Source organism: Humulus lupulus, chromosome 3, assembly GCF_963169125.1.
Source record: "Humulus lupulus chromosome 3, drHumLupu1.1, whole genome shotgun sequence".
NCBI lineage: Eukaryota > Viridiplantae > Streptophyta > Magnoliopsida > Rosales > Cannabaceae > Humulus > Humulus lupulus.
The window spans coordinates 205,630,145-205,646,603 of NC_084795.1; positions in this window are offsets into that span (position 1 = coordinate 205,630,145).

Sequence of the window (16,459 nt, forward strand, 5' to 3'; positions counted from 1 at the left end):
GCGTTTGTGTGATTGAGACCACATTATTATGTGGATATATTTGGGTTACTCGATTCGAGGCGATTCTGGTGAGAAAGTTAGCAGAAGAGTCGCAACGGGGTGAAATACCCGGCTCGGGGTGAGCATAGGGGTATTTTGGTAACTTAGTACATTACCGTGATTTAGCAGGTAATGGGAAATTATTTGGTAATTATGTGAGAGTATTGGAAGTAAAGGGAATTATAGGATGTAAATTGTGAGTAGCGGGGTATGAGACAAAGGACAAAATTGCCCTTGGGAGCATGTGAAGAATATGCTAAGGGCAAAGGAACAGTTTGGTCATTTCTAGCCATAGATGTGACTTGGTTGGCTGGGAACCTTTGAGAGGGCTTAGGAAACCAAAATAAAACTCTTGGGAGCATCATTCTTTCTCTCTCTCATTTTCTCTCTGTCTCTTGGAGCTTGGGAGGAATTTTGAGGAAAATTGGAGGGCCAAGCTTAGGAAAATGAAGGGGTGGATTGGCTGAGTTGGGGATTCAATTCAGGGTGATTTTATCTTTGAGGTAAGAGCTTAAAACTTGATTTGGTTCTTGGAAATTTTGTAGTTTTGTTTGAAGTTTAAGTGTTTGCATGCTTAATAGTTTGGAGGGTGAATTCTGAAGTATTGATAAGTTTTTAATCTAGTAATTGCTAGGTTTTGCTGCTGGAAAGGATTATGTTGATTATAGGGATTGAATTGAAAGATTGGGATATAATTGGGTGGTTTCTAGTTGGGTTCGGCTAAGGAAAAAACCCAGAAATTCTGGGTTCGAAGGTTGGGCCGCGGCTCTGTTCTTGGTATGTCGCGGCCCTCTAAGGGAAAGTTGGGAGCTAGGTTGGCTCAAAGGCAAGGGCGGGCCGCGGCGCCACAGGGGAAGTGTTGCGGTGCATGTCTAGTTTTTAGGGAGGTCGAGCCTCTGATTAGAGGCGGGCCATGGCATGGGTCCATAGGGCCGTGACCCTTAAGGGGATTTTTGGCCTTGAGTATGTTTTGGGTTTGGGGACTTAACCTTTTGGGCTCAGGATCGATTCTACTCTTGTGTTGGGTGGAATTCGACATCCTAGAGGCTAGGACTCGGTCTGAAAGCCTTTAATCATTCGTTGTTGATGGAATTCCTTATTATGGTTGTGACTAGGTCAACGCTAAGGGCTCGGATTAGGAACCGTACTCAAAGGGCGTCTCTAGTAACTTGCATTCGGATCGAAGGTAAGAAAATTGCACCCATTATGTGATTGTATGATTAGGACTTGGCTTGGTAGTTAAATATAGATATGATTAAGGCTTTGGCCCTGTTGATGAACATGATTATAATTATGTTTGTGAATATCTGGTTAAGTACACTGGAATGTGCATAATTATGATTATGCCTATGATTGTTGTTTGAATGTATTATAATGCAGTGTATCTGTGGGTATGTATGTTAAATGAAATATGTGATTGTCTGTTGTGACTAGATAGCTCGGTTTATAAACCAGAGGGTTATGAGGATGTTAATTGGGAATCGACTTATTAGTCAAGGGCATATTGGACTTCGAGAGACTCGTCTTATAAGCCAAGGGTCCTGAAGCTTGGACTTATAAGTCGAAGGCTTGTGAGGTTCAACTTATGAGTCGAGGATCAGGAGGACTCAGCTTATGAGCTGAGATTGGCATTAAGCACGTGAAGTGCAGGCCACCATGGCTGGGCCACCCTGGGAGTGTAACACGCACTTGACTGGCTCGGATGCCAAACAAATGGAAAGGGAGTGCGACACATACTTGACTGGCTCAGATGCCATACAAATAAAAAGGAGTGCGATGCGCACTTGTGTAACCCTGTGGTTGTAAATCTGTATATCTAATTGGGAAAGTTCAGCTTATAAGCTGAAGATTTGTCTGTGTTATCTGATAAAGGGCCTGGCTTAATAGTCAAGGTTATAACATGCTCTACAAACTCGACTTATTAGTCGAAGGTTAAAGGATTCAACTTATCAGTCGAAGATGGAAAGACTTGACTTATCAGTCAAAGGATGAAAGGATTCAACTTATCAGTCGAAGGTTAAAGGAATCGACTTATCAATCGAAGATTACAGATCCGACTCATTAGTCGAAGGTTACAAATTCGACTTACCGATCGAAAAACAAAGATTTAACTTATTAGTCAAAGGTAAAGCACTCGACTTATCAGTTGAAAGTTAAAGGACTCAGCTTACCAGTTGAACTATAAAGGAATTGACTTACTAGTCAAAGGCTGATGCACTCAGCTTATTAGTCGAGAGTTTAAAGGCTCGACCCAGGAGTTGAGGGCGGTAGTAACGTGCCAAACATTGACCAATAGGTTTAAGCCAATCCAGAAGCGAGATATACATTTGAATGCTTCTAAGGTCGCCAGAAATGTTAACATCACACCCTCTTGGCCAGCTTTGGGGACGATTGTATGAAAGATGGAGACGGGTTGTAGTGTGGCTCTGTAGCCACTCAGCTAAGTTAATTGCATGCATTAGTAGGATTATTATTATTAGGCATGTTAGTTGTAAATCTATGATATGTCAATGTACTGCTTATAAGTATGATTATGTTTTCTTGCTGAGCCTCGGCTCACGGGTGCTAGTTGGTGCAGGTAAAGAAAAGGAAAGGTTGGACCAGCCATGAGTTAGAGAGCTTCAGGGTGGAGTGTACATATGCAGCTTTCTCGTTCGCCATGGCCGAGGTTGTTAGTTAGAACTAGGATTGAACCCTGATTTTTCCGCCTAGGTCGACTGTTGTATTTGTTTTTCGATTTGTAGCCGTTTTTAATTACTATGGAATTCCATGCGTGGAAGTTAAATTTTTTTAATAAAATTGTTTACTTTGATCGAAATTTTTAGTACCTAAACCTATGGTTAGCTTAATTACACAGTTTAAACTCAAATGACTCGTTTAGCGAGTTAAGCACTATTTAAACTACATAGTGTAATGATCCTTATTTGGAGGGCGTTACAGAGGGTGTCCTCGACCTTGACCTGGACCACCCTGTCATCTTTAAGAGAATTCTCGGCCTTGGACTGGGCTCCCTTGGCCTCTTTAAGGTTGCCCTCAACCTGGATTTGAGCTTGATGGGTGTCGTTGACCAGTATCTCGTCGATTGCGACCTTCGAGGACAGGAGGGAGTACTGGCGCATAAATCCGAGGAGGTCCTGAAGGGAAACACATTAACAATTAGAGAATATAAAAATAACAATGAAATTTAAAAGTTGAAGAAATAGAGCGGACTCACAAAAACCCCGAGCTCCAAGGTCTAGTTGAAGAGAGTCGTGGTGTTGTCTCCCCTCAGAAACCTCCACACATTATTGTCAAGGTTGCTAAAGGATTGGCCAGTCCAAGAAAGCAGGTCAGAGCACAGGTCGACTCCTAAGGCCCCAGCCTCGTTCGCCAAAGGGTACTCTGGCATATGTGGCAAGGCGCAAAACTTTCGAAGCACAATTGGAGTCGGGGCACCCGCTAGCATCGATGCCTTGTGCTCCACAATTTTTTTTACCTTTATCCATAGTAAAGAATTTACTGGGGGAAGGATGAGGAGCCTTGGTCTTTGGTTTGCTGGGGGTATCTTTTGAGTTCGCCAATAGAGGGTCCTCAGTAACCCTTGTGGCCTTGGTGGGAGGAGCGTCCTTCTTCGAAGTTATGCAGCCCCTCTTGCTGCCTTGGGCCTTGGGGGGCATCCTAAGGATGTTATCGAGATCTGAGTCCATATTGCCTGAAAAAGGAGAAAAGATTGATTATGTTTGGAAAAAAGAAACTATATATAAGTCCAACATTGAAACTGCTAAGTAAAAGGAACCTAACTGGATGACTCCTTTGAGCTCAAGCTCGGGGACTAGGAAATCCCCCTATCTTTTTACGAGGCTATGGGAGTTACCTCCCTAAAAGTAGGGGATATCCTCAATAGATCCCTATAATCATTAGTCTCGTATTGGACTGTTATCCCATCCCAAACTTCATTTAAACTATATATTGTTTGGTATCTCCCCAACAAACTATCGAACCTATGCACCTTAAGATCTTCCCCCGACCAGACCATAAACTTGTTCCGGAGATCTTTAAACAGAAGTACAACATTAGGTTCCTATCTAAGAAGGGTAGGAGACCACATAGATAGGTTTAGCACAACTTTACCTCCATCAAACGAGCTCATTGAGGCCTCGTCTTGTGCTTCAATTCCCGAGCAGGAAGGTTCGACTAAGCGGGGAATGGGTCTGCGTGACTATGAGCTCGAGTGTTTCTTCCTAGAGGGAAGCTTGGTTGTTGGTAATGGCACGTCTTCCCACCTCGTGAATTTGCAAATCTTGACGTCTTCTACCTTCGCCAATGAGACTGCATCGTCAAAGCCTGTCCTCGTGATGGAGATAGTTGAGGGACTGTCGAGCATACGGGAGCTTGAAAGCCTCTTCCTGGTGGTCTTTCCTATCTTTGGTAGGTTGCAGGTAGTGATAGTTGGCTGAACAATTGATTGGAATAAGCATTATGAGCTCGAAATAAAAAAAAAGGAGATCAAATTAAACCATGGCAAAATACTTACAAATCCATTTAAATGAGTAAAATATGGACGGATAGAGACCATTAGTCTAGAGGAATATGGTGGGTTGACACACAAGCTTCCCAGATAGTTTTAGCCTGTGGTAAGTTAGGAGTTATGGAATCTGTTTGGTAGATGTGACAAAATTCTAGTAATGTTCAGCCTCGAAGAAAGAGCTCTTTAAGACTGGGGCCAAGGGATTTTGGGGGCAATGTGTGTGATTAATTGATTTGATGCGCTCTCCATGAAGTTGAAGGAGAGTTCGCCTGGAGAAAAAGCTATTGTCACCCTACACTTGGGATCAAGTGGAACTGGTCGAACTTCGGGGTCTGGATCTGTATGCATGAAAAATCATAATCTTTTTCTTTTTCCTTCTTTGACCTCGTCAATCTGATGAAAAACATGGGTGTGAATGTCTTCCTACTCGAGGCGCTCTTTGTGTTCCCGAATCAGCTACTGGTTTAGGGAAAATGGAGACTCAATTCAAGGAGATGGTGGGTGGTAAGGAATCGTGAGCTCGGGCCTCCACCGATTCTCTGAAGAGTGCGACATCTAACAAGAAAGAAAAAAGTGAGGGCCCATTATTTAAAAAAGAATATGAAGAATTAAAATCTTGATAACTCGAGTTTGCAAGCTCGAGATAACAAGATCACATTAATCGAGCCTAAAGGTTCGAAATAGCGAGACTGACTCAAATGCCATAACAGTTCGGGGCATCAAGAGTGGATCCACGCGAGAGTGGGGCGGTTACTTCCAGTTTGGGGTATCCCGAATTTCTAGGAAGAAATGGGCAGTTAAACAAAAAGGAGATATCATCGGGCTACGTGCGTTAAAATCCTATTTCAAAACTCTATTTCTTACACTACAAGAAACCTATAACCTATTACCCCATCCCCTAAAAATGTGTAATTTTTTCCAGTTTTACCAAATTTTTTGCCTAAACAAATCTTTATTCACTACAAGTACTCATCCATACAAATCAATAACTCCCTTTTTTACAGAGAAGACTTCAAGAATACAACAAGAACCAAGAAAAATTTCTCATGCATGAAAACTAAAAGAATGATACAAAGAAAACAAACTTACACAAAGTCGATCGTGGAAATGAGTAGATCGTCAATCGGAAGCAGGAATGATCCTATGGAACCAAAAAATTGAAGGGTGCTTTGTTGTTTTGGCTTTGAGAACATGCGAGGATTCGGAACTCTGGTTCGTAATTCTTTTTTGAAAGATGGGAGAGTAAAAGTGAAGATGGAGGAGATGAGTGGGAGTATAAATAGGTGAATGTAGGTGAAAAGGTGGCATTGGGAAATTGATCTAAACCCTTGAAGAGGGTCAGATTATGATTCAATAGACTGTGTTTAATTTCCAGGACGTGTGCAGAGAAAAGAGTACTCGAGTACTCTTAGTATGCAATCCCCTAAGAACATTTGGCCACACTAGAGTGTGGTAGGTGGGCACGTTTTTCAAAAGTAGGAGTTTAAAGTTTCCTTCTCATAGGATTTGAACCAACACTTTTAAGGGGGCAAAATGTTACACCAAAATTTCGAGATTAAATAAATAGCCTCGAAATGTAGGCTCATAAAGAGTAAGCTCGGGATTAACAAGTGTTAGCAGTACACTTGTAAAAAAAATCAAATGGTTCTAGATGTGTTATCAGCGCTCGAGCATGAGTTGCAGGCTCGAAGATATCAACATTCTCTGAGGGATGAGTTCGATAGACTTAGCGAGTGAGGAGGAGGCGACAACTGGAATGATGAGCTTGAAGTTTGTATGGTCTCGAAAGCGAGTTAAAGCAATGTTCAAGCTTGATGATGCGTTTACCACACGGAAAAGCTGTTAGGAAATCCCTATTTCTTTGGGATTAGTTAAAACCGTGTGTCGAATCCCTAGTTTTATGGGATCGTCACTTAAATAATGCATTTAAGTTGTATTATTATGATTATTCAATCATTTATTTGAATTTAAATACTTGATTGTAACTTCCCTAAATTTGGGAGAATATATTCTTGCAACCAGGTCTATAAATAGCCTGGATCTGGTCATTTGTGGACTATGTACAATTTTGTACTGAAAGGAGACTATGCCAAATTGCTTTCACTTGAAGTTTTCGCATAGAGTTCATAATAATAGTGAGTCGTGGATGTAGGCAGAATATAATTGCTAAACTATGTTAAACATCTCTGGTTTATTCTTTTGTTCCTAAATTAATTTTTTATTGCTCTACATAATTAAGTTGACGAAAAATTGCATCAACAATTATATATTAATTCATCCATGCAGAAGTATATAATCAACAAAAATATTACTAATTTTTCTTCGCAATGGCTAAATTAGAATGTCCAAGATATTTATATATACATTTAATTTATATGAATATTTATTTATAGAAAATTATTAGAATTTTTATTCAATAACTGTGATCAATTTTAAGAAAATATTTAATAAATGTTACAAGTCAATGTTCAAAATTAATGGGAATATAGTTTTTTTTTTTTTTATAAAATATTTAATACAAGACTAGATATTTAATAATTATATTAATATAAATTAAAATGTTATAAAATATTATTATGATAATAATATATAATTTTAATTTTTTAGTAATTAAATTAATATGAATTTAATTATTATTATTATAATAATATTTAATACAAAACTAGATATTTAATACTTATATTAATATATATTTAAATACAATAAAATATCATTTATATTTAAAAAAAAAGTTAACATATTATATATATATTTTAAAAAAAATTGTAAACAATATTTTTATTTATGTCATTTTTTATATATAATATTGTTTATTTATTTGAAATTTATATGACGGTGATACAAATTTAATTAAATATTAGTAAATTCTATAAATAAAACTATGCAAACATGCATTAAACATTATTTGTATCAATTGTACATGTGTGCTACAATTAATCCCAGTCCTCCCAGCTTTAGTTTTGGATAAATTATTTTTCCTCTTCTATTTTTAAGCCAACAGAGAGACGCTAACAACAAAGTCTGACTTGATCTAGCTAGCCAACAATACTTTAGAGCTCTAACAAATTCATACTCACTATTTTTTATTTATTTACGGGGAGAGTCAGTGAAGATCTTCTAATGCGCAAAATTTTTAGTTAATTTGAATTTAGTACAATTTTCGAATCTCTGTTTTGTATCTTAATTAAAGCTCTTTTGATTGGTGTAATTTATTCTTATTTTATTGAAGATAGTTATTGTGTTGGGTACAAAATTTATCTCAATTAATACTTTCTACATTTAGTACTTCTTAATTAAATGGAGAATCTACAGACGTTAATTAATTTACACTCTTGATCCCACATAAAAATGATCAAATTGACCATTAAATGTATTGAGTGTAAGTAGAAGAAAGAACCCAGAGTACGTGTAAGAAAATATTAGGAAACAGAGAAGGAAAAGTATTCTTCCTGATGTCTTGTTTCTTATGATACAAAAGAACAAAGAGCTTGCTTTATATAGCAAGTGGGAAAAAGAGATTAATACACTAAACTGAATATCATAACCGACTAACTAATCTTAGGTAACTTAATACTCCCCCTTAAGATGGAGTGTTCAAGTTTTTGACCCCCATCTTGGATAGAAGGCTATGAAATATAGTAGGAAATAAAGTTTTAGTGAGAAGGTCAGCCAAGTTGTTGCATAAGTAGTATTTGCCATTGCTCTATATTTAGCTTCAGCAGAGGAGCGTGAGACAGTGTTTTGTTTCTTTGACTGCCAAGATATCAGTGAGTCGCCTAAGAAAACACATGAACCATAAATAGACCTCCTACTATCAATGCAACTGCCCCAATCAACATCTGCAAAAGTGGAAAACTGAGAGTTGTGAAGATTTTTGGCAAGTGAAGATGAATAAAAGAGTCCCTATCGTGGCGTTGCTTTGAGATATTGGAGAATGCGGAGGCAGCGTTGAGAAGTGGTTGTCTTGGGTTAACAAGGAATTGATTGAGATGGTTGATGGTATAGTTGATGTCAAGAACTGTAATTGTAAGATATATCAACTTCCCAATCAAGCTTCTACAAGCAGGGGGATCAGGTATGGGATCCCCAGAATCTTTGCTAAACTTAACGTTGGGTTCCATAGGAGTGGAAGTTGCTTTGGATCCTAGATATCATGTACCAGACAACAATTGAAGAGTGAAAGGTCTTTGTGACAAAGAAATGCCATTTTTGTTTCAGCCAATCTCAAGGCCTAAGAAAAAACAGATTGGACCAAGGTCCATTAATTTGAAAGTTTTGTCTAATTTAACTTTAAATGCTTTGATAGCATCTTCACTGTTGCTTGTTATAATTATGTCATCAACATAAATGAGAAGAGATAAGAAAACACCTGCTAGATTTCTTGTGAAGAGAGTGTGGTCCGAATGTGATTGTTTGTAGGCATCTTGGATTAAAGTATGAATAAGTTTGGAATACCATTGTTGCGATGCTTATTTTAGTCCATAAAGACTCTTTTGAAGTTTGCAAACAAATTTTAGTGGTAATTCCCCCTTAGTAGAATATCCTTGTGGAAGCTTCATGTAGATGACCTCATCTAAGCTACCATGAAGAAATGCATTATTGATGTCAATTTGATGGAAAAATCAATTATTAGTGGCTGCAAGGGCAAGCATTAATTTAAAAGTAGTTAGCTTAGCAATAGGAGCATAAGTATTGAAATAATCAATTCCTGGCATTTGAGTATATCCTTTTGCAACTAATCGGGATTTGTACCGATTTATAATGCCATTAGGATTATACTTTATTTTGTAAATCCATTTGTTGCCTACGACATGAGCATAATCAAGTAAGAATACTATGTCCCAAGTATGATTATTCTTTAAGGCTTTTAATTCTTGTTGCATGGCTGTCTGCAAAATCGATTATTGGGAGGCTTGAGAATAAGTATTGGGTTCAGAAGCTGCAGTAACTAATATGACAGCTTGAAATGAAGGTGTGCATTTGGAAAAGGAGAGATAGTTGAGTGGGCTATAGAAAAAGAAGTACTAGTGTAAGTACAAACATAGTCTTGTAAGTGTATAGGTTTTGTGACTACACGACAAGCTTTGGTAAAAATAGTTTTTGTTGGAGAGGATTGTGGCTAAATAGGTGAATGGTTTGTATTGAAAATGTGATTATCATGCTATCCTATAGTAGAAACATATTGAAGTAATATACTAGTAGAAAACATATTTTCAATTAAAGATGAGGAAGTAGTACCCTGTAGAGGTAAAATGTTCTCATGGAATTGAACATCACAAGAATGAAAAAAATTATTTGATTGAAGTTCAAGAAGAGCATATGCCTTGTAACGATCCAAAATTGCTAATAAGGCTTAAGTGACTTGATTAGTGTGCCGAGAGGGCATAATTGGTATTTATGTGAATAAATGATTTAATGCATGATTGTGTGGCATGCATGACTATATGATTATATGGAGATGATTAAATGCATATTTATGAGTATTAAATATGCATGTGGGCCATGTTTTATTTATAAGGGCATATTTGTAATTTTGGTCTGTGGAGGGCATAAATGTAGTTATATGTGATAAATTGTTGAGACCACATTATTATGTGGATATATTTGTAGCATATGGCTCAAGATGGTCCTAGTGAGTAGATTGGTGAAATAGTCACAGCGGGGATTTATACCCGGCTCGGGGGAGCCTAGGGGGTATTTTGGGAATTTAGAAAAATATATTGGGAATTATTAGACATTTGGGTAAATAATTGGGAGTTAATTTGATGACGAGATTAATTGGTAAATGATAGGAAGACTCGAGGAATTAGCGAGAATTTGGAGTAAATGTCTAGTATACCCTTAGTTGACTAAAGGTTAAGTGTTATGTGGGAGGGCAATTTGGTCTTTTATGAAATGAGATATACTCAGGCTTAGTAGGAATAAAACAGAAAGGAGTAGAACCTCCCTGCCCCTTCTCTTTCACATTTTTCTCTCTCTCACTCTCTCCTTCATGAATTGTGAAGCTAAGGGTCTAAAAGATGCATAAACAAAGCTTGGGTTGAAGGGAAATTGAAGGACACGGAATGCTGGAATTGTTGAAGGAAGTTGGGGTCTTGGAAGGGAAAACCAGAGGGAACTTCAGCTGGGAAGTCTGGGAGTCTAAACTCAAGAATTGGAGGATTGAAACTGAGGATTAGCTGCCATGGAGGTAAGGTTTCAAGCCTTTGAGTTTGCTGTGTTTTAGTTGAGTTTGATTTCTGAATTTAGGTTTTGGGATGGAGCTTTAAGGGATTAAGCTTGGGAATATGAGGAGCTAAAGCCTGGAATAGTATTCGAGGCAACCTAGGGTCGAATTCCTCTCTAAGGTAAGGATTTATTTAATGTTCTCAGAAGTTTTATGGTTTTAAGTTAAGGTTCTTGAGCTTCAAAGCTCAAACTTTGAATTCTGTGTTTGGTGAGGTTTTAGCTAAGTTTTGATGTTATTGTGTTGTTTTGGATGAGCTATAGTGATTTATGTGGTTAATTTTGGGTTTGGAGGTCTTGAGGGTTGGATTTTTGGAGCTTTGGCTTGGGAAAATTCGAAGAGCAAACCCAGAAATTTGCAGGTCGAGTTGCAGTGTTGTAGCGCTAGATGGGGAGCGCAATAGCGCTAGGCTGTGTTTTCTGGGGGTTTTTGGTTTTTGGTTGTAGCGCCCTATAGGTAGTGCTATAGCGCTACCCTGCCTCTAGAACTTGGTTTCTAGGTACTTTTTAGGGTTTTTCTTGGGGGCTTGGAGGGACGGTTTCACCACTTTGTTTGGTGGAATTAGAGGTCCCGAGAGCATGAGTTTGGTCCCGGGATTGTCCTTTGGAGTTTTAACTCATCAAGGTTCCATTTATGAATTGTGACTAGGTTTGTCGCCATGGCTTGGAGCTAAGGATCATGCTCGGAACCATTTCGCATTCTCCGCTCAGAATTTAAAGGTAAGAAAAATGTACCCTTTTATGTGGATAAGTTGGGACTAAGAGTTCCCTTTACTTGTATATGATGTTGTATGATGGTATTATGCCATGTGAGTATGAAATAAATGACCTAAGAGTGCAGAAATCAATATTGGCGCACAAGGATGCGGCTCGGCCACTGGTAGCTGAGGTTAATTAAATAGCTCACTTGGCCTAAGTGAGCCAGAGTCAGTGGGTTGAACACTAGGCTTGGCCTAAGTGAGCTGAAGATAGTGACTTAAACAGAGGGTGTGGCCTAAGGGCGTCGACCCTAGTTATTGAATGATATGTTTATTGTGTTAATCTGATGAGTATGACATGTGTAACTCCCTACTTCCTTAGAGCCATTACTAAGTGAGTTTAAAAACGTGCTTTCGACTCGCTAGTCGAGGTTTTAAATCAAACAGTGTAATTAAGCCATAAACAGAAGAAAAAAAAATATAGAATTAACTCCATATCATTGAAGATCGTAAAAGTTTGACACCTGGGATCCCAAAATACAGTTTAGAAATATTTACAACATAAAAACTGTACTAAGTCTACTAAACGACAAAATCTAAGTTCATTTACAAGCATCTCCCAAAATCCTCTGGCTGTGGCAGCCAGGCTGGCCAAACATGTACACGCCGCCTCACGCCTGCTGTACTCATGGTTGGTTGATCTTCTCTTTACCCTTACCTGCACCACAGAGCATCTGTGAGCCAAAGCCCAGCAAGAAAACCCACAAACAGATAACATATGCAACACATATATCAAGCATATAAACAGGCCACCAATGGCTAAACACATACGGCCTAGCCGTCCCAGGTGTTTACCAGGCCCTGGGTTCGCGGACCACGCTGTGAGGATATCCTAGGTATCCTTCTAGGGACTCGCCCTGGCAACTCGCACTCCACGTGCTCAACGCTACTCCTGGTCCCTTGCCGTTCTCGGCCTTGCACTCAACGTGCCCAATGCCGTTCCCGGCCCTTCACCGTTCTCGGTCTACACCGTTCCCGGCTCAAGCCGACCATTCACATCATAATATACATAACATAACAAGCAAGTATAGAATTCTAACATATTTAGTTAAAGGGCTATGCCCCGCAGTTCTAACATATTGAGCTCGGCCCTGCATATCAATTCTATTCAAATACATTGGGCTCAGCCCTGCACACAAGCTCTATGGGAACAAGGGTTTTCTTACCTGAGTTCCGAGCTTTCTGAGCACCGATGCCCCGAGCACAGTCCTCTAACGTGAGCCTCGTTGAAACCCTAGTCACAACACATTAACAATGTCCATCCATCAAATTATAATCCAATAAATAACTTCGAGCCATAACCCTAACCTCCGGGACCTTGAATTCTATCAATCCGGGTGATAAAATCCATCCAGAGCCTTACCCATTGAGTTCCCAAGCCTAAATACCCTTAAAAACCCAAATTGGCACTAAGGGCCGCGGCCCCACCCACAAGAGCCGCGGCTAGCCTCGAAACAGAGGCTAGCACCTCACTGACCCCCACACGGGCGGCGGCGCGCATGAGCTTCTCGGCCTCCCATGGCCGCGCGCGCACACGGGCCACATCACACCCCTCCTAGGACGCGACTCTCACCTCCAAACCCAGAATTTTCCATCTTCTTCCCTACCTTTTCCTCAAGCTAACTCATTCAAGGCCTACTTAACAAACCCAGATAAATAACACATGTATACCAGCTCAATATCAACACTAAAACCCATCAGAAATCTGCTCCAAAATACTACTAGAATACCCAAAAACAGATTAAGCTTGACTAACATGCATGCTCCAGCAAACCAGCAAAAATTCTCAACATAATCCCAATAATTAGAGCTTACCTTGCTGAACTCAATCCCTGGGTTGATCCTCAACCCTTAAGCTTCAAGCTCCTAGGATATCACAGCTGAATTCCCTTTAGTTCCTAACCAATTCCTTTGAGTTTCCCTTTGAGTTTTGTCTTAGAGAGTGAAAGAGAAAGAGAAGTAAGAGCTATCTTCAGTTGGGAGGAGGTATGAGTCAGTTTCTAAAGCTTCTAAACAATTCTCCCTTTTTGTTTTATTTACTTAAGTCTATGTGGTTACCTCAAGGCTCGGGGTACCAAAACGTCCCCGAGGGCAAAATGGTAAATTTCCCAAATATTCCCGCCTAGACATTCTATCCTCAAATATATCTCCAAATATTTATTTTCATGTCCCGATAATCCCATAACACACTTAGTACCCAAATTACCCCTCGACTCACCCCGAGTCCGAATCTCAACCCCATTGTGACTCTCTGGCTAAGCGCTCCCCAAGACTGTCTCGGATCGTGCTACACAGACATATCACATATATATAACATTTATCACATTAATACCCCTAATATCCAGATGGGGTCCACATGCTTATCTAACTTAGCTAAACATGCATCATAATAATATATACACATAATTCCACATATTAGCATATTAAATCATTTATGGCCCTCCAGGCACACTAATCAGGGCCCTAAGCCCGTTAGCAAATTCAGGTCGTTACAACATGTTAGATACTTGGTTAAGAGACTGTTGATTTGTCAATTACTATCGCTGACTATATGAATGTTGTGGACTAGTGAATATCTGGTGATGCTTTGTGAATTATTTGGTTATCGATATTGATTGTGTTATGATGTTATAGTTTTCTTGCTGGGCCTCGGCTCACGGGTGCTATGTGGTGCAGGTAAAGGCAAGGGTAAGACGAATCAACCATGGGTTGGAGAGCTCTGGGGCGAGGTGTACATTGTCAATTGATCGGCCGCCACGTTCGGGGGAATTGAATAAGGACGGAAACCTAAAATGTATATTTTGCCATTAGAGTGACCTGGTTTATTTATAACTTTTGGATTTTTTGTAAATATGTCCTTTAAACCCTGTTTTGGGATCCCATGTACTAAACAATTATTTTAATGAAAATTACCTGTTTATGACCAAAATCTTTTAAACTTAACATGTTTTCGACTATAGGATGATGTTTTCGTTTGAAAGACATAGCAAGTCTTGCACTATTTTAAACACATAGTGTAACAGTCTTTGTTATCCAGGGCGTTACAACTTGGTATCAGAGCAGTCTAGGTTTAAGGGTTCCTGAAGACTGGCTGGACATGTACACTTGCCACTAAAGACAAGCTCGACTCGGGGTTTCATAGCTGAACATATGAGATTATATGCTTAAGTGCTTGAATGGAATATGAATGCAATAATTTGTATGATTAATAAGGAGCATGAGATTTTGATAGGGCCTGGCCCTTGACTGCCATGTGATGATATTGAGACATGCTTAATAGCATTGCTATTGCATGTGGATGAATATTTGGATAATGGTTTGTATATTGATTACATGAGGTTAATTGTTTAAATTGAACTTATATGCTTTATCTGCTTATTGGTATATGGAAAGCACGATGAATATGATTATATTTAGTAGCAATGAATTTGTTAGCAAATACATAGTAATGTAGATTGGTGTTTGTTATGCTTTTTGTGTGTATGGTTATTGTGATTGTTTGGACCTGCTCGTGGGATGGTTCTAGATATGAACATCAAGGCTGAGGGGTTTAGTCAGTGATGGCAGATGAATTCAGATTGTTTGTGCTCAGAGTGGTTAAGTGTACCTGGTAATGTTATAGTGGGGGTTGCAGATGATAGCTAGGGTTTGAATCCTCCATCTGCCCCTGAAGGTCACAGCAGGCGTTCGCTGGTATGTGAGTAAGTTGTGAGGTCTGATAGAGGAGACTAGATGGGTGAAACAGCGGGTTTTTCTGGGGAAATAGCTACTTTGTATAGTGTAACAGCAGGGGCACCAGTGTTGGTTGACTTAAACGTATAGACAGATAATAGTACTATATGGAAGGCTTTAGAGGCATTATCCCCTGGTTTTGAGGGAGGTTTGGATTTTCCTAGGAATTGATTAGTGGATGAGCATAGCTAATCCTATCCTTGAATACATGAAGGTGACAGAGTGGTTGCACTAAGTGGTTGTGGCAGAAGAATGCCTGAAAGTAGTACTCTGACCCAAGATGTTGTCATAAAGGGTTGAGAGGAATTCAGGCAGTGATTCAATAAAGAGGTTATAAAGACGTAGTCTGAGCTACGGAGACTAATAAGTTTATGAACTTGGTTGAGAATAATAAGGCAACGATAATGTATGTCAATTAGCTGGTGGGTTGGTTGATTCGCTTGGGAGATTGATATAAGCGGATGTAGCTGGAGATGATGACTCATTTAAGGATTAAAATCTGGGGTGGCCCAGAGCATCAGGGCTGCTCTGGTGCATGAGATTTTCATCTGTGCCTGGGCAGCAGGGAGGGTCATGGTATTTGAGATATAAGGAATGAGGTATGGAGTGTGAATGCCAAAAGGCAGGAAATGTGGATGACAGTAATCCGATTGGTGGGATTTGGTCAGGGCAGATACTCAGTAATCGGAACATAAGAACCCCTGATAGTTCTTTGATTCCTAGTTTTGATAGGAAGGGGTATAGCTTACAGGTTAGCTGTCGCGACAGTAAAGAAATCTAGTGAAATTATTTAGTATGCGGCAGAAGCAGGAGACACCATCTGAGAAGGTGTCAGGTAAGGACATGTGATCTACATGGAATGGTTTAGTATGTTAGGTCGGATTAAGGGTTGCCAGGATAGAGACTGGAATGTCTTGTTGCATTCAAAGGTCGAGGCCAGTTCCTCAGAGGTGACCAGTTGACTTGATAGTCCTTACTCTAGGTTGAATAACGAGCTAAAAGAGTTCGGTGCTGTGTATCTCCTAGGAAAGGTTCATATATGAAGTACATGCCTCAAGGTTGTTATACGAGGGGCTTGAGATATTAGTGCTTGTTGGGGATGAACTATAAACTCCTTAAAGAAGAATTATAATACAGGTAGTAAAGAGATTCATAGTGAATGTGATTGAGCTTGTCATATGAGGGTCTTGTTATGAGC